This window comes from Camellia sinensis, chromosome 11 (assembly GCF_055761805.1).
Source record: "Camellia sinensis isolate YWXY chromosome 11, ASM5576180v1, whole genome shotgun sequence".
NCBI lineage: Eukaryota > Viridiplantae > Streptophyta > Magnoliopsida > Ericales > Theaceae > Camellia > Camellia sinensis.
Genome location: NC_138971.1, coordinates 67,304,393 through 67,322,606, shown reverse-complemented (window position 1 = coordinate 67,322,606; position 18,214 = coordinate 67,304,393). Strand labels below are relative to the sequence as shown.

The 18,214-nt window shown below is 34.2% G+C and overlaps 1 long non-coding RNA gene across 1 annotated transcript; it reads left to right on the top strand.

The window, feature by feature from the left end:
- The first annotated feature begins 13,319 nt into the window (after positions 1-13,319).
- On the top strand, positions 13,320-17,234 carry LOC114261221 (uncharacterized). The gene is made up of 2 exons (XR_014343973.1): positions 13,320-13,536; positions 16,833-17,234. It is a non-coding gene; the product is annotated as an uncharacterized LOC114261221 (long non-coding RNA).
- Positions 17,235-18,214: the final 980 nt, after the last annotated feature.

The following is an 18,214-nucleotide window of genomic DNA, read 5'->3' as shown; positions in this document are numbered from 1 at the left end:
AACAACTTTCATATTTTGATGCTACTAAATAAATAAAAAAATTAGCATCACTTTTTTTCTTTTTCTTTTTTTTAACATCTTAGTTAGTTTTGTTTTTACTTTATATTATAATATAATCATTCATTTTAAATAATAAAATCTTAAAACATATTTATTCAAATTAAATTTTAAAATTTTGATCATTAATATGTAATGTGTTCATAATTTCAACACAAACATAGTTGAATAATATTTTTTTTTTTTTGGTAAGAAATTAACAAAACTTTTATTGAAGTATTCACATATTGAATCCAATCTGTTTAAAAATTACATGACATTCAATAATGTAATTGAAGTTAACTATTAAATATTAATTAAGTAAAAAACATGTATATTGAGTTTTTGCTCTTCGAATGGATCCAAATGACCTTGTTTACAATTGGTTTTCGTTATATATATGTATATATAAAGACCATTATGAGCTGAAAACAAAGTAATTTATTTTATATTCATTAAGGATTTTGAAATCCAATCTTATGCTTCAAATATTCCTTTGTGCAGATGACTTTTTACTGAAAAAGAGAAACTTATCATTTAAAAATTTAATCCTACTCACTACATATATGCAAAGAAACAAATTTAAACTCATGAAGATCTCACATAAAAAAATAAAAATATAAGCAAAAATATTTTAGAGCTACTACTTAATTAAGTTTATTTACGTCTGAATTTAAATTGAGTGCCCTCCTTATAAATTACAACAAAATCGAACACATAAATTAATATACTTGAAGAACAAAATATAATAAAAAATAGATGAGATTGAATACAAACTTCTTTCAAACTCGTGAATGTGTTCTAAATACTCTTCTCGATTGATACAATTTTTCTTAAAAAAAAAAAAAAGAGAGGGTGAACTCCAACTGCATCACAAAACATCACTCTTTGTATTGGTTTTTTAACCCTTTGTTGCCATTGCTACTCTTTTCCCGTACGTTGTAGTTGTAAAATTTTAAAAAAAATGAATAATAAATTTTGGAGGCATAAGCACATCTACTACATTATTATAATTTCAACAACTAACTTAGATTATGAAGAAAAAAATAAATAAATACACCAAATAAACTAAAACTAAAACAAACAAACAAAAAATCTGTAAAAGAAAAAATAGAGCAAAAAACATAATATGAGATTTCAAATATATATTTCTTTTCACATAAGAAAAATCTTGCATAATTGGTTAAATCATCTATTTATCTACAGGATTCTTCTATTCTCCAATATTTTTTGCCCAATTTCATATTGTCATGGAAGTAAGGTTTTGAAATTTATAGTTTAATTTATTTTATTTTTTTGAAATATCTTTAAGTAGGATACAAATTTGATGAAGGAATTTGAATTAGAGTCAAACTCATCTTTTATCTATAAATATTTTGAAAAAATCATATCCATATGATATTATATATATCCATGCCCTAAGTAATTAAAAAGTGAAATAAATATATTAAAAAAGAGGAAAAAAATAGGGAAATAGAATGAGAGAAGAATAGATGTGCCACTTAGAAAAGAGTTTAATGAGATGTTAGGATTGAGAATTTGGAGTCTTTTAAGAGATCACTACATTTGGTTTTTGAAATTTATAGTTTAATTTATTTATTTTTTTTTTTGAAATATCTTTAAGTAGGATATAAATTTGATGAAAGAATTTGAATTAGAGTCAAACTCATCTTTTATCTATAAATATTTTGAAAAAATCCTATCCATATACTATTATATATATCCATGCCCTGAGTAATTAAAAAGTGAAATAAAATATATTAAAAAAGAAAAAAAAGAAAAAGAAAAATAGAATGAGAGAAGAATAGATGTGCCACCTAGGAAAGAGTTTAATAAAATGTTAGGATTGAGAATTTGAAGTTTTTTAAGAGATCATTACATTTGGTTTTTCAAATTTATAGTTTAATTTATTTATTTATTTTTAAAATATCTTTAAGTATGATATAAATTTGATGAAGGAATTTGAATTGGAGTCAAACTCACATTTTATCTATAAATATTTTGAAAAAAATCCTATCCATATGATATTATATATATCCATGCCCTAAGTAATTAAAAAGTGAAATAAATATATTGTAGACGTCCCCCGAACGTCCCGGGAGGGAGATCCCATTCTGTTCGTTTGGGCTCACTACAGCTCAGGACTAAAATTGTCACGGTTCTAAATCTGAACCAAAGAGTCCAAATCCGACAAATCGTTTTTAAAAACAGATTTTTTGTAAAGAAGTGTCAAACATGGATTGCTTACCAGATACAAAGTCGCCACCTAAATATTTTTTATGGGGGAATTTAGGAAACCCTGACTCGTTTGCCTAAGGCCACGTGTCCGTCATCACCAAAGTTGCTTCGGCTCGGGAATTTGGATACGATTGGAGAAGGTCAGCTATGAGCACCCCCGCTCGCCCGATCCGAAGATCGGCTTCTACTAACCATGATATTTTGTTTTGAAAACATTATGCGTTCTTAAACCGGTTATTAGCCTAGATTTACTACATGATGCGCACAACATACAAGTATAGACTGAATTCCCTGAATTGGAACAAAACATTGCTTATCTGTTTGTTTTGAAAATGGATTGAAATTTGCTACTCGCAAGTTTAACAACCCAGATTTTTAATTATTCTGTAGAATTTATACTAATATTATTTAATCTCAGTTCAAAAAATATATAATTTATTATACATTATTATGCATAATTTTGTAAAATAATATAATTATTAAAAATTTAGGGGCCAAGATATAAATAAATAATTAAGTTAATTTGGATAAGCTTTGAATTAATAGAGAACTAATAAGAAGGTGGCACGTGGCGCCTTGGCTTGGGGCTCACGAATATAATCTGTATAAATAGGAGAAGTTGACTCCGTGAGAGAAGAAAAAGAAAAGAAGACCAGGAAAGAAAGAAAGAAAAAGAAAAGGAAGAGAAAGGAAGAGGGAAAGAAGAGAGGAAAAGAAAGAGAGGAAAGAGAGGAAAAATTAGTGAAAGCTAAGAAGATCTTTGATAGTGGAAAGAAATAGTGAGGTATTAAAGTTAAGGTGAGTTATATTATATCTTGAGTCACCAAAATATATTTTACTTATGTTTTGACTTACCAAAATCTATTTTACACAAGTAATGTTTTATTAGTATATTAATAAAAGTTATGTTTTATAAAGGTTTCAGTTACGTGGTTTTATTTCTGAACCCTATTTGCTTAAAAGGAAACCCATGAATATGTTTGTTTTACTTTTAAAGAATATTTGGCTATGACCTTATATGAAAATATGTTTTGTGAGTACCACCACGAGAGTCCCATGCCTTGGGGGACTTAAATAACCATTGGCTAGTATTTGACCACTTTGTAGTCTAGTGTTTGTCGTGGATCCATTGACCAGTGTAGTGCTTGGCATTTAGTGATGTACCGTGGTTATGGTTGTATAGTGATTTCCGTATTACATGTTAAATGATCTGAAGTATACGTCAAATAATTTCCGTATTATGTATGTTATGTATCAAGCTCTTTTTGGCCCAACTAATTATCCATGGTGAATTTTATGCCTTATACTCTTAGTATAATATATTTCTCACTCTGCCATGAGCTTATAGTTTTTTACCACTTTCAGGTGACATGTCGGGACCAGCGTATGGGGTGGGCACAAAGCACTTTTATTGATGTATTTTTTTTATGTAAATATCGGCCTTTTTGGTCAATACATTTTGTAATAAAAATAGAAACTCCAATGATTAATTTTAGTACCCTTATTTAAATATTTCTTCCACTTGCGTTTATTAATTTGTTTAAAGATTTGGCCGGAGGTAACCTCGGTTACTGGCCATCACGATGCTTAACCCTTGGGAACGGAGAGCGGGTCGTGACAGCAAGTAAGCTAAAACGCGGGTTTCGAAGAATTATTCCAACTCAAGCAACCCAACCTTCACCCACAGGCATTTAGGCAGTTATAACACATAAGCACATAGCCTCATGGTAAACATGCTATCATGGCAACACTTACACTCATGAAAGAATGCTAAAACATAAATGCTTACCGAGTATTCCAAGCCAAACCAGAAACTAGTTAATAATCATATGCATGATCCTAGTTCATGTTAAGATGGCTAATGCAACACATGCAAGATGCAACTACAATAGGCTCGGTTATTCTAAGATGGCATATGATGATGCTGCAACTAACACGTATTCAACTTGGAATTGAAATACAATGCAGTTAGTATGATGCGCCGAGCCCGGTGCATGCAATACTGATGAATGAATGCACGCATGCATAGCATAAGGTATGCTAAATTAAATATGCCTTAGTACTAACCATCAAAAGCAGGTAAGTAAAAGGGAGAAAGAAATGGGGGTTGGAAGACATGCACACACACACCCACGCTTATTACACATTCGCCCTCGCTCGGAGGGACCAAAAGAATAATACAAATTAATTAACCTGCAAGCTAATTAATTATTACAGACCACTTAACTAGTTAAGCAAATTAACTAAGCTAAGAAAGCAATAAAATAGCCTCGGGAAGAAGGTCCAATGCATGTGTGCTCGGGTTTGCTCGGAAATCCTTCACCATGCACAAGCTGCCTCTGTTTATCCTGCTCTGCTCTTCTAAAAATTGCACAAGTCCTAAGGAATACTCTCTGAACACTGTGGAGCATTACCGACCAAGGGGAAACATCACCGACCATGGTAGAAGGGTCATCGACCATTGATATGGCTCTCGGCCTCAAATGTTTGGTCAGTCGGCAATAGAGATGGTCGGCCGACCATGTATGCCTGCAGAATTCTGTTTTGACAGCAGCAGAGGGCAAACATGGCATGACAATGCATTTCAAGCAAATGTGTGCACTAACACCCTCTTTATCATGTTCATGACTCAAAGGAGGATGGTCCTTGACCCTCGGACCACCAATCGCGCATTTCAATGCGTGATGGTCCAAGAAGACAAGTATGCATTTCAATGTGAATGAATGCAACAAAACACATGAGTGCTACATGCCCTATCATGTTGAGATCAAGGACATCGGCGACCGAGGATTGGGGTGCGTTACGTCACTTTGAGTACGAACGCCCCTCATTCATCATGCTTGGTTTGACACCCCAAACCAAGCAAAATGTAATGCAAGTATGCAATGTGACTCAAGTATGCAACATGTCTCAAGCATGCAACATGAGGCTAAGGTAACAAACATGCCAAGTGCAATGTGCCAAACATGCAAGATACAATGCAATGCAACCTATCATGCAAGCTAGGATATGGAATACAACTAGCTAAACAACATGCAAACGTGCAAAGATGAGACAATGGAAGTATGAAACCAAAGTAATGCAACATGTCAAAACATGCAATGGTGGACTTAAACTGAAATTGGGAGACCTCAGCCCATCCCAAAACAGTGGCCGGAATGATGGGTGGAGGAAACAAAAATGCAAAGCAAACAAGCTTACTAATTGGTCCATTACTTAGACCACGATGCACAACCTTCAAGCATGAGTGAAGTGCGATGAATATGAGGATATGGCATTATGATAAACTCTGAAATCTCATGAGGAGTGATGCCAACTCAAACAAAACATGCAAGTAAGGCATGCAATAGGGCCCCAAACTTGAGGCCAACAAGGGAGTCCAAACCATAGCTATGACAACCAAACCCCAAAGGACCAAAATGACTAAAAACAGTCCTAGGGCATTCTAAAATAAGACTAAAGCATGCATAGAACATGATCAAAACATGCCAAGAAATGGGCCCAAAACAAAGGGCATTCAAAGCCACGAAAGGGAGCATTGCTCTACACCCACCCCAACCAAACATGGCATAGATTATGTGATGAAAAATAGAGTTATAATACATCAAAATGCACCCCAAAACCACTGATATGGCAGCCGAAAGCCTCAAACACATAGGCATACACCAAGGCCTTAACAAGGAGCATAAGATCACATCTCTTCAAGGCATTGAAAGGGTAGCAAATGCAAGCATGTAAGCACAAAACATGGAATAAAATGGCATAATAGGTGATTCCAAATCACTGAAATGGCCTAGGTAATGCAAGCTAATGACTCACACACTCAAGGCTCACAAGCCAAAATGCAAAGGGGCTATACCAAACATGGCAAACATGATCAAATCAGCACCCAACAGACCTTAAGCATGATGAAATATGACCAAAAGCTTCATGAAGTTAAGCTAGAACATGCAAGCATTGGGTCTAAAGGCAAGATGCATTTCTAGGCAAAATGGAGGAATACAAGGCAAGTATATTATGCATGCAAGGGGTCAACAAATCACCATGGAATAGAGGTAAAACATGTTAAAAAAACACCAAATAACCTCTGAAACAAGACCAAACAAAACTAAGCATGCATGCTACTCTTATGAGCCAAAAACATGAACAAATGAGACACAAGGGGAGAGGGGTGTCCCTCCCCTATGCAAGACCTCAAAACCTATTCTTCACCACTGAAAATCCTCTAGATTTCAGTGATGAGAAGGCCAATACATGAAAGTTTCAAAGGCTCAACAAAGAAAGCACAAAAAAAGGCCAAACAAGGCCAAAGAGGGGGAGGTCGACCCCCAACACCAAAGTGACCTTAAAGAAACATCTTAAGCATGAAAAATCAGAGTTTTTATCAGTTATGCACAAAGCTCAAAACAGCATGCAAAGTGGGTTAAAAGCTAGTGCAAGAATGGGGAATATAAAGTAGCTATGCTCACCCCTTGAAGAACACTTGAAGAACAGCAACCTCAGGCCCCTTCTTCTGATCAAAATCAACTCAAAACTCCAAGAACAAACTCTCAAGACCCCAATAACCCAAGTATGGTGTAATACTAGGTGTCTTAGTGCAAAACTAAGAACAAAACACCCTTTTAGGCCCTTTAACACACACAAATGAAGAGAGAGAGAGAGAGAGATATAGAGAGAGAGTGGTGTATATATCACATATATATCTGATTTTGCTAAACCACTTCAAAGGAGAAGGAAGGCTTCCTTTTATAGAGGAAGACAAAGTGCTAAGCTTCTAAGGGAAGCTAATACAAAAGGGTCAAAAGGGGTCAAGCTTCTCAAGGAAGCTAACTCAAAGGTCCAAGCTTCTTGAGGAAGCTAAGACAAAGGTCCAAGCTTCCTCAAGAAGCTTGAGCAAAGGGTGTAAGCTTCTCCAAGAAGCTTTGAACAAAAGGCTGCAAAAGGGGCAAATCCTCCATACACGTGTATGGAGGACACGTCTGTGCACTCCAGCTGGCACAGTTGGCATGCACCATGCCTGAAAGAAGAAAAAATGAGGTACCAACCAAAAAAAGAGACAACCGGCCAAATAAATGGTCGGCTGACCACACAAAAAAGCCGATACACCTAAGAGAATACCGACCGACCAAACATTTGGTCAGTATAAAAAAAAACAAGGCCGGTGGCATCATGCCACGGCCGGTGGGTTTTAGGGATGGCTAACAAGCCTCTTCCCACCCTCAGAAGCACAAAACACAAGTCCTTGGTGCAAAACCAAGCACAGAACATGCAAGTTAAGAGATCCTGAGACAAGGCATGCGACCGAGGCCTCCGGGAACTCAAAATGAACACGAACATGGATGATCCCCGAGCGTTCAAACGGTGACGTCCAAGTCTTGAGGACGGTCAAAAATGGGGTGTCTACATATATTAAAAAAGAGAATAAAATAGGAAAATAGAATGAGAGAAGAATAGATGTGCCACTTAGAAAAGAGTTTAATGAGATGTTAGGATTGAGAATTTAGAGTTTTTTAAGAGATCACTATTGCCCAATTTCATATTGTCATGGAAGTAAGGTTTTGAAATTTATAGTTTAATTTATTTTATTTTTTTTGAAATATCTTTGAGTAGGATATAAATTTGATGAAGGAATTTGAATTAGAGCTAAACTCATCTTTTATCTATAAATATTTTGAAAAAATCCTATCCATATGATATTATATATATCCATGCCCTAAGTAATTAAAAAGTGAAAATAAAATATATTAAAAAAGAAAAAAAAAGAAAAATAGAATGAGAGAAGAATAGATGTGCCACTTAGGAAAGAGTTTAATGAGATGTTAGGATTGAGAATTTGGAGTTTTTTTAAGACATCACTACATTTGGTTTTTGAAATTTATTATAGTTTAATTTATTTATTTTTTTGAAATATCTTTAAGTAGGATATAAATTTGATGAAGAGCTTGAATTAGAGTTAAACTCACATTTTATCTATAAATATTTTGAAAAAAAATCCTATCCATATGATATTATATATATCCATGCCCTAAGTAGTTAAAAAGTGAAATAAATATATTAAAAAAGAGGAAAAAATAGGAAAATAGAATGAGAGAAGGATAGATGTGCCACTTAGAAAAGAGTTTAATGAGATGTTAGGATTAAGAATTTAGAGTTTTTTAAGATATCACTACATTTGGTTATATATATAGTATAGAATATATTACTTGAGAATAGTTAAGGATGTGAAGTGGATGAGAGAGAGAGAGAGAGAGAGAGAGAGAGAGTTTCTCTCTGTAACTTCTTCTTCTTCTAGGGTTTGCTTGGGCGTTGCTTGGGGTAGGGAGGGGGGTTCTGGCCTCCTCATTCCTCTTTCTATCCCTTTTTCTTTTTTTTTTTCTTTGTTGTTTTCGGTTTCAATAAGCTTTGAAAGTTTGTCTTCCTATCTTTTCTCTCATTTGTGAGGTTTTCTTCCCTTTTTGGCGGAATCTATATATGAAAATGTTGATGTTTGGCGTTGTCATCCAACGAAGGCCATTTCGATTCTGACACGGACTAAGTTTGTGGGTTTACCAGAGGTAAGAGAATATGCAGATTTTGTAGGATAAAAGATTTAGAGTGTTTTATAAAAAAAATGAAAGAAGTAATGAGCAGCTAGTATCGGACTCCTCTTGCGTACCGCCGGTCAAGGACACCGGCGACCAGTGGATATAAGCGTCATTACCGTGGCCATGTACCTTTTAAGGCGGCGTACATTCGTAGATGGTATGTTCAGAATATTCCCCGATATATTAAGAAGACTAAGAGAGGAGTAAGAAAGTTACAACTGTACGATGAACAATCAAGAGACGTTAGATTTGATAATAAAGGTGTGGCGAGATTGTTTAACGATATTGAGTTGGGTAATAAGAGATGTGACCGTCAATCAGACAAGATCGTGGTTAAAGGTATAAAATTAGTCGGGAATGTTCAATTGGGACAAGATGCTAAAGACGAAGCTGTGATCCACCACATATTGTTTTTCGTCATAAGTGATACTAGTCCGTCAGATTCCGTTCCCACACCTGATAAGATATTTATTGGAGTTGGCGAGGGTAATCTTGAGACCTGGATTGTTGATCCTGACCAATTTGCCTAGTTTCGGATGCTAATGAAAATGAGATTCAAGCTTGTTGGTGGCAAGGATAAAGAGTACGTTTGTCACAGGATAGAAGTTGTGGACTGGTTCTTCCCAGTTGATGTCTGGACGGACTATAAAGATACACTGTTGGGAAGTATTCAGAAGGGTGCCATATATTTAGTGGCTGTTACTGTTAGTGGAAAAGAATGTAAAATTACGTTAAGGAGTCAAATGTACTTTAAGACTGTTTAGAATTATAATTTATGAATTTTTATTTGTAATGTTCAGGTTTTGAATGGAGGTGGACGATATAAAAACTGGTGTTGTTGAAGGTGTTTCAGTAAGTGATTTCAGTTGTATTGAACTTGCTTTGCCTAATTTATTTTCTCAGTTGAGGTTAAGATATAAACAAAAGAGTATTAAGGTTGATAAAATATTGATAAAATATTACCCCTTTGTTCACCCAATGCCAGTGGATTGGTCAGAGTAAATGTGTATGATCAGAGGTTAGATGGTAATGATAGTCTATAGGCATGGTTTTTTTTCCCTATGGATTGTTAATGCGAGTTAGTCTATTATAGGAATGGTTATGGTTGAATTAACGACAAACAGGTGCCATGGATGGTGAAGTATCGACTTGAAAATTCAAATATTAAAAGGGGGCTTATGTATTGTAAAATAAAGGGGTATATGAAGTATTCTACGAGTGACATGCTAGAAGATTCACAAATGAGGGCCCCATCTATTGTTGTGTTATCTAAAAAATATACTAACGAAAATGTTGATGTCTGGCATTGTCCTCCAAAGAAGGCCATTCCGATTCTGACACAGACTAAGTCTGTTGGTTTACTGAAGAGTCGAAGAGTTTTGTTGTTAGGAGGTTTTGGGGAAAGTGGTTCAGTTATTCATGAACGCAGAGGTCATCTGAGATTGATGTACACAGAGGTGGTGATAGCACTAGTGATGTTGATCTTGGTCCGTCGATTTTGGAGGTTGGTGTTAGCAAATAGGAAGTTGATCGTAGAGGATTAGTTGTTATGGACCCCGCAAAATTTTCTAATGTTTTACGAAATGTAATCATTAGTGTAAAAAATAGTGATGTGACTCAAGATGTAATAGTTGATGATAAGGGAAATGTAGTAAGTAAATAAAAATTTGAGTGGTTTCATAAATAAAATTAATAAAATTTTTCATTAATCATGACAGTGGCTACATTAACATCAAACCATTCTCTCATTTTTGGAGACATTGCATCTAATCAACTACTGTCCTCATTAGTTAATATAATACATGGAATTCCTTCTCTAATAGTGAGATACGGTTGGAATTTAACAAGTACATGGAAGTCTCTCTAGCAACCTACTAAATTCTTCATTAATTTGGTAAGGACTGTCGAGTATTTGATGTCATTTATGATGTTGTAAACGACTTCTTGATCTTAGTCCTTGAAGCTTATTTTGCCAGAGAAGTAATTATGTCGTCCGAGACTTCTGGCCCAGGTGGTTTTGCCTATTCTTAAGGGTCTTTCGAGGTAGAGGGAGATTCGGTAGATGGGCCGCTGTTCTGGATCCTGTTATCAGAGGATGAGGAAAGTTCTTCGTCAGTATATAAATCATGTATATTATTCCTGTATATCCCTAATCTAATGTTGTCGTCTTTATTGTAAACAGAGAAACAACAATTTTGACATAGTTCGTATTTTACAAAATTCTGACTTACAAACAAAATATTATTTTCTGCCCATTTTTTTACTTCTTCATTTAAAAAAAGAAATGAATTAAAGAGGCTAGTATATGGGGGCCTCTCTCATTTGCTGTGATCCCTCGAAAATATTTTTAATTAGGGATATTTTGTGACGTAATCGGTGGGACATCTTTCTTTGTAGAGTGCAAGGAGTTGTTCCTTTGTTTTTGCTTCTGCAAGTATTCCCCGCCAGAGTTCATCTCTGTTCTTTGAAGGACTTTTCTCCTTAGATGAAAATTCTCCTCATTCTACGAAGTCGTCCTCTTTCTATATATACTGTCGACTTACTGTTGGAGAATGGAGTTTTTCTATATTTGGATGATATATTCTGTCGTTGGTTTTGGTGAGATTGAAAAATCTCGGGTTAGAGGTTTGGATCTTCTTTGTTCATTGAACCATGGCATGAAGGTGAGGGTTTCCATCTTCGTGGAGCTTCCTTGCGACAAGTAGGTAGTATGGCTGACAAGCTAGTTGGAGTAGGGATTGGAGAAGTTCTAAGAGTTGTTCGTTTGGGCATGGACATCGTGGGTAGGTGAGGAAAACATTCTTGGCATAGAAACAGAAAAAGGCTTGACGAGGTATTTTGTAGAGATAAATAGTGAACTTACACCAGCCATACAAGGCCTCCCTATTAGTTAAAAAACTCGGTGTGAATGGTGTGACTGGGGGGGCACTGTATTAATATTACCAGTGCCCCCCCTCCTGTTGATCTGGGCCGTCTATTATTGTACTTATGGACACGTGCATGGATGGGGTTAAAAGGAAGTTACACCCGGGCTCAAGTGTGAGTGCTGTGAGTACTTTTGATTTCTTTACCAGATAGTGTTATACATGTGTCACTTTTCTGATGGTTTGCGTGATTGTAAAGTAAATATTCTTATAGAATGATAGACATAAAGCAAAGGCGGGAAAATAAATGTGTTTGAATTATGGCCTTTATTGGATATCCCATCTCCCACTCTTTCGCCTCACACCAGTGCTGCCAACGCCACATTGCCACCACTTACCAAATCAATTGCCTCCATGAACCCACAGCCACCAGATCTGCCACTACTTACCAGATCGACAGCCTCCTTGAACCTATATCAACTAGATCTATCGGTACTGTTACGTTTTCTCCACTGCCATGATTAGGGATTGAGATTTGGTATTTCTTTTGTTTCTCTTGTTTTTGTTTGGTGTTTGGTAGTGTGATGACTCCATCGGTGCTTGATTGTAGCTTGTCCTTTCTATGATTGAAATCTATGCTTTTATGTCAAGCTTGCTCTATTGTCAAACTCTTATATTCGGCGTTTGCTTCGCAGTGTGAGCTTTACGTCTAGATATTTTCATAGTTTTTCTTCTAGGTGTGTTTGTTTGTTGATTTTTACTTTGTATGGTTTCATTTTGTTGGATTGGCTAATCTTAATGAAAATTTCTCATGTTCAAAAAATAAAAAATAAAAATATCATTACTCAAATAATAAAAAATGAAAAGTAAGTGTCCAAATTTTAGGTGAGAGATAAAATGATACGGATAATAATTAAAAGAGAGTAATGACGTACAATTAGAAAATTTATACAAAAAATTTATATGGAATGAGATAGCATAAGTGTGTCAATTTATTTTAAATTAAAAAACCCATTAAAGTGAGTGACTTACAATTTTAAAAATATCACTGTCATTTAAGTATTGTGGACGAGGTAAGAAATGCAATTATATACAACATTACTCTATTCCTCAAAAAAAAAAAAAAAAAAGCTCTATATTTATTATTATTTTTTATTTGCAAATTATTTTTGAAAGAGTAAAGTCTATTTTTTTTTTATTATTATCAAGAAATACCCTAAGTAAGCGAATCTCAAATAATCTCTAATTAATTTGCCCTAATTGTAACTTATGTACTAATTGTGAAGGAAGGTCCTTGTAATTTGACCAAAGAAAAAAAGGTTTTGAATTGATTCGATTTTGAATTTATAATTTTATTTTAAGTTAATCTATTTAATTAACAACTCTTAATTCTTTTTATAAAAAATACAGATATAAATGTCTCGTGTTATATTTTTAAAGATAAAATTATAAATTTATTCAATTCAGTTAATTAATTTTCAATAAATTTAGTGATAATTTTTTTTTAAAAAAAAATACTAATAATATTATTAATTAGACTAAATTAAAAAAAAATTTAAAATTAATGGTTAAAATTGATAATTTTCTATAAAAAAAGAAAAAGAAAAGAAAAAGACAGAAAAAAAAAGAAGGGGTTCCCTGTTCTCTCCCCTGGGTTATCTTCTCTCCTTGTCCACCGACTCGAACTCATCGCCGGCACTCAAAAGCTCTCATCCAGTCACAACTTCCTCCTCTGCCTACTCAACGATCACTTCCCTCTTCGACACTGACCACCACAACCACTCCTCTTTCAATTTCTCCGATCAGCTCACAAGGTTAGGGTTCTCAGTTTAATTTATTGTTTTTTTCTTAATGCATTTGATTTTTTTGTTATCTCCTTGTCTCGGAACGAATCTGGGAACTTTAATTATGATGAATTTGAGTTCTATACTAGCGGTGTAAAAGTTTGGGGTGTAATATATAAGCTCACTTTTATCTTTTGTCTTTTTTATTCACATTCCCTCTTTATTTTTCTGCGCATTTTAAAAAAAAAAATCAAAAAGTACACTTATTTAAATTATCTCAAACAACCGGGGCCTTATTTGATTAACATGATGAACAGTGAAAGAATTAATAATTTCGTGAATAAGTATAGGATTAGTTATTAACCATTTATTATGTATTTATTTATTTTTTCTTTCAAATTTGAAATAATGATCTCATCTCTTCTTAAAATTAAAAATTCGTCAATTTTATCTGATTGAATATCCGCGGTACATGTAATCTGGTTAATAAAATTAGTAACCAAACATGGAATTGTGAGTCCATGGCAAGGTTCTAAAAAGCGGTTGCGGTCACCGTAACGGTGGCGGTGACGCGGTTGTGGTTGCGGGATGTAAAGGCTGTAGTGTAACGGTTGCAGTAACCGGAACCGTGAATTTTTTTATTTTTCGCACAATTTGAAAAAAACTTACCGATACGCATATTTTTTTTCTATGATCATATTTATTGGGTTGAAAATAAATATTGATCAATTTTTTAAAATTTTTAAGTATGATGCAATATATTTCATATTTTTAAATCACTATAAACTTATTTTTTTACATTTTATTTTAATAATTAACGACTTTATATTATACAAAAAATCAAACACTAACTATTATATATAAGATAAACAATGACAAAAGTAAGAGAATAAATAAGAGTCTAAATATATATATACATATTTTAACCAAGCCAAATAGATAATGACCACACTTATTATTGTTATTATTTTCAAACAATATATAGATAGACACACACAAACAAAATGGTTTAGTGATAGCAGTTGAATAGAATAGTATAGGTCTTACAGTTTCAACAAATCAATAACATGTTTTTCATCTTCCCTCTTCTCTCTCTCTCTTGCTCCTCCATTTTCTCTCTTTATCTTCTCTCTTCTCTCTATCCCTCTTCCCCCATTTTCAACTTTTTTTTGTGTTTTTTCGGAAGAAACAGTTTGGAACCATTACGTAACGGTGTGTAACAGACCGTTACGGCTGTTACGGCACCGTTACGACGGCTATAGCCGACACACTTGTGAACTCAATCACATTGCAAGAACGGCCGTAACGGGTGGCGGTAACCGCCAAAACCGTTACGCAACGGTTGCGGCCGCTTTTTAAAACCTTGGTCCATGGGCAAACAATGTCAATCTTATGTTATGATTCTACCAATCATACATGCCCATGTATTCATGTTTCAATACATCATAGCACTATTAATTAGCATAACCAACTGTTAGAGTACGAAACATAATTTAATGTTGCCAGCCAATCAAGATAATGGAGTGCGTCAATTTCATTCCGTTCGATGTTACATTCTATGTTACTTGAAATGTGGATCGTTCCGATACGTGAAATGGGAACGGAAACGTGATACGCCGCATGCTTTAAAATGTGGTACGATAGGCGTATACTTGTATATATTGCACTTGAGAATTTGAAGTATTTTTTGAGTAATTTTTTTTAACTATTTATTAGGCATCTAATAAAATGTATTATTACTTTTTTTATTTTTTTATTTTTTTATTTATTTTTGATGTTTTTGTCTTGTCAAAATATAACTCACCTTAGATTTTAATTCATTATATTTGATCTTTTTTTTTCGTCCTAAGGTAACATTTAAGGAAATTTATTGAAAAAACTTTTAGGATCGCTTCGGATCACTAAATTTACCGTTTTTGAATGAAAGTGTACCATATTTCAAAATGTGCATACCAATACATAATTTGCTAAGGGATTAGCGTTTTCTGGTAACACACGTTACATTCCTATTCCAACTTGCACTTCATTCTAACTTATTTTATTCTAGTGTGTCAAACAAGGCCTGAGTTCATGTACAAGAAAGAAATGAAAATAAAATAACAGTTACTTTTCTTCAATTTGTTTGGTTTACTAGAAAATTTTAAATAGAAACAAGAATCCAAATTTGTACAAGTTAATGTTGAGCAAATTTTGAGGAAAAATGCAAGTGATTATTATGGCCTTTGTGTTGTATTTTACTACTTTCCTTTTCACATTTGTGGTCATCATCATGTGAGGGAGCGTGCTATTAGTTCAACAAAAAGACTATGAATTTGTAATTTTCAAAATATGTTATTCAAATTATAATTACTATAATGTTGTTGGTACTTTCCAATTGTAGCTTTTGATTTAAAGGTAGGGTCTCCGCACATTGTAGTCTTCAGCATACACTACGAGGCTATGGTCTTTTGGCTTGGAGGCTAAAGATGGAGGTTTCACCATGGTGTTACATTTGCCTGGGTGTTGCTGCCTTAGGCTAGTCCTACACTTCTATTGAGAGAGAGAGAGAGAGAGAGAGAGAGATCTTGCCACTTATACCGCCTCATATAAAAATGTCTAAACAAGCTAACGAACTTCCCTTGAAAATCCAAATGATTGATGCCCATGTGCTCACCTTTTATAAATATAAGGTATTACCATCCTGCATAAGTTAGAACATATGATTTCAGGTTGATTCGGGGGGCATGGAAACTTACATGTTGTAGGCTCGTAGTTTTTTTATTTTTTATTTTTTTTAAAATAAAAGTTTAGTCCGCATATTACTTGATTGCCTCCTTTTGGCATACTAGCTGGCGCAAGTCAGAAGTTCAAATTTTTGGTTTGTTAATTATATAATTATTGGGTAGTTACTACTTACTAGTTAGTATTAGTCATGCTTATGGATCAGTCAAGTTCTAATGTGACAGATTAAAGGACATTACCTAGTCTTCGTCCTTGTTAATTTCCATGTGCTTTGCTTGAATGTGAAATTTCATTATGCCAGATTGATTTTTAATAGTTTATTTTGTGGAATGGAAGGTGAATAGTGCGATGACATGACATTCTATTAAATTGATTTAATTTTTCTCTAATATTCATTTGTAGATAGTACTACTAATGATTCATACGTTTGCACTCTTGACCCATAGTACTCTTCATGAAGTTGAATATCGATTGCTTTATTCTTCATTTTGGTGCTATGTACATTTTTGTTTCTATACTTTTTACACCTATTTTCAAGAAAGCCACAAATAAGGAAAAAGCGGAACAGAATTATGATACACAATTCAATGCGATTTGTGACACAGAATTGAGAACCAATATGCCAATGTTGCGTCATCTTCATTTTAGCTCTTGCTCTAAGTGAGTGAAGGTGTGACCGAGAGAGAAGAAGAGTCCAACGGTGTGGTCTGCAAAACATAGAGAGATGCTGAGATGAAGAGGACGAGTTGTGTAGATGAAAAGGACTTTCAAATTTTGCATACCTCTTCAATCCCGTTGCCGCTTGCCTGCAAGTTTGATCTCCACGAAAGGAAGTGGGAAGACAAACCAGAGAAGAGAAGGGAGAGGGAATTGGGGTGTAATAAGTTTGTAAAATATTCGTTCAATTCAGTCAAATCCAATGTCTGAAAACTAAGTTGCATATGGTATGCAACTTTCATGCCTTTCACACTATAACATTACAAAATTATAAAACCACGAGTAAAGTATTTTTTCGGTGTCGTTATGAATAAATTTTTTGAAAAAGGAAAACAATTTTTTAAATTTAAAATTTTATAAGTTAGAACATTGTCAATCGTATAGTAATTATTTCATCAAATTCAAGCTCGATGAATAAAGAGCTAAAAATGAGTTCCAATCATTTCATCAGAGCAAGGATCCTCTAGAGTGATTTTTCCCTAAAGTTTCCTAAAGTGCTACAGTGTATGGTTGAGATTTACTGGCAAGTCACATCAATTTTTTTGATGTGACTTGCCAGTAAATCTCAACCACACAATATAGCACTCTAGGAAACTTTAGGAAAATTTCACTCTAGAGGATCCTTGGTGATTTCATCAAACCTGTAGAAATCAAATTAAGTGGCAAATTTTGCACCAAATCAATGATGAATCAAATTCTTCACCAAATTTCAAATAGTGATATTTTTATTCAAATTTGATGAAACTTTAAAAAGAATAAGGATTAGGGATGCCTTTCTTTCATACAAAATGGTTAAAACGAGTTTTAGGGTAAGTTTAGAATTTTTCAAAAATATTTTATCCTTAAAGAAAGGAGTATTGATTGGAGTGTTCTTTAGGAGATCAAATTTGATGAAAAAAATGAGTACAAATACCTGTGTAGCTTTTGGAGAAGAAAGGCTAAAAGAGTGGTTTTGGGATCATCCCATTCCAGAGATTACCACCATTTTCCCTCAATAAATGTGCTGAAGAGCAGGTGGTGCAGATGCTTGCTCACCATCCATGTGCAAAGAAAGAGGCAATCTACTTAACATGGGACACCCCCATGAATGAATTTTCAAAGGTTCACAAACCATTATGCCTTTACATATGCTATTCAATCGTGGTAGGTCTTCTACTTCTAATGTCCTAAAATTTCTAATTTTGATTGTGATTGTGTTGCCTCCACATTCTTACACCAAGGCACTCTAAGTTCCTCAAGGTTTGGAAGTTCTGCGACAACTTGGCAGGGA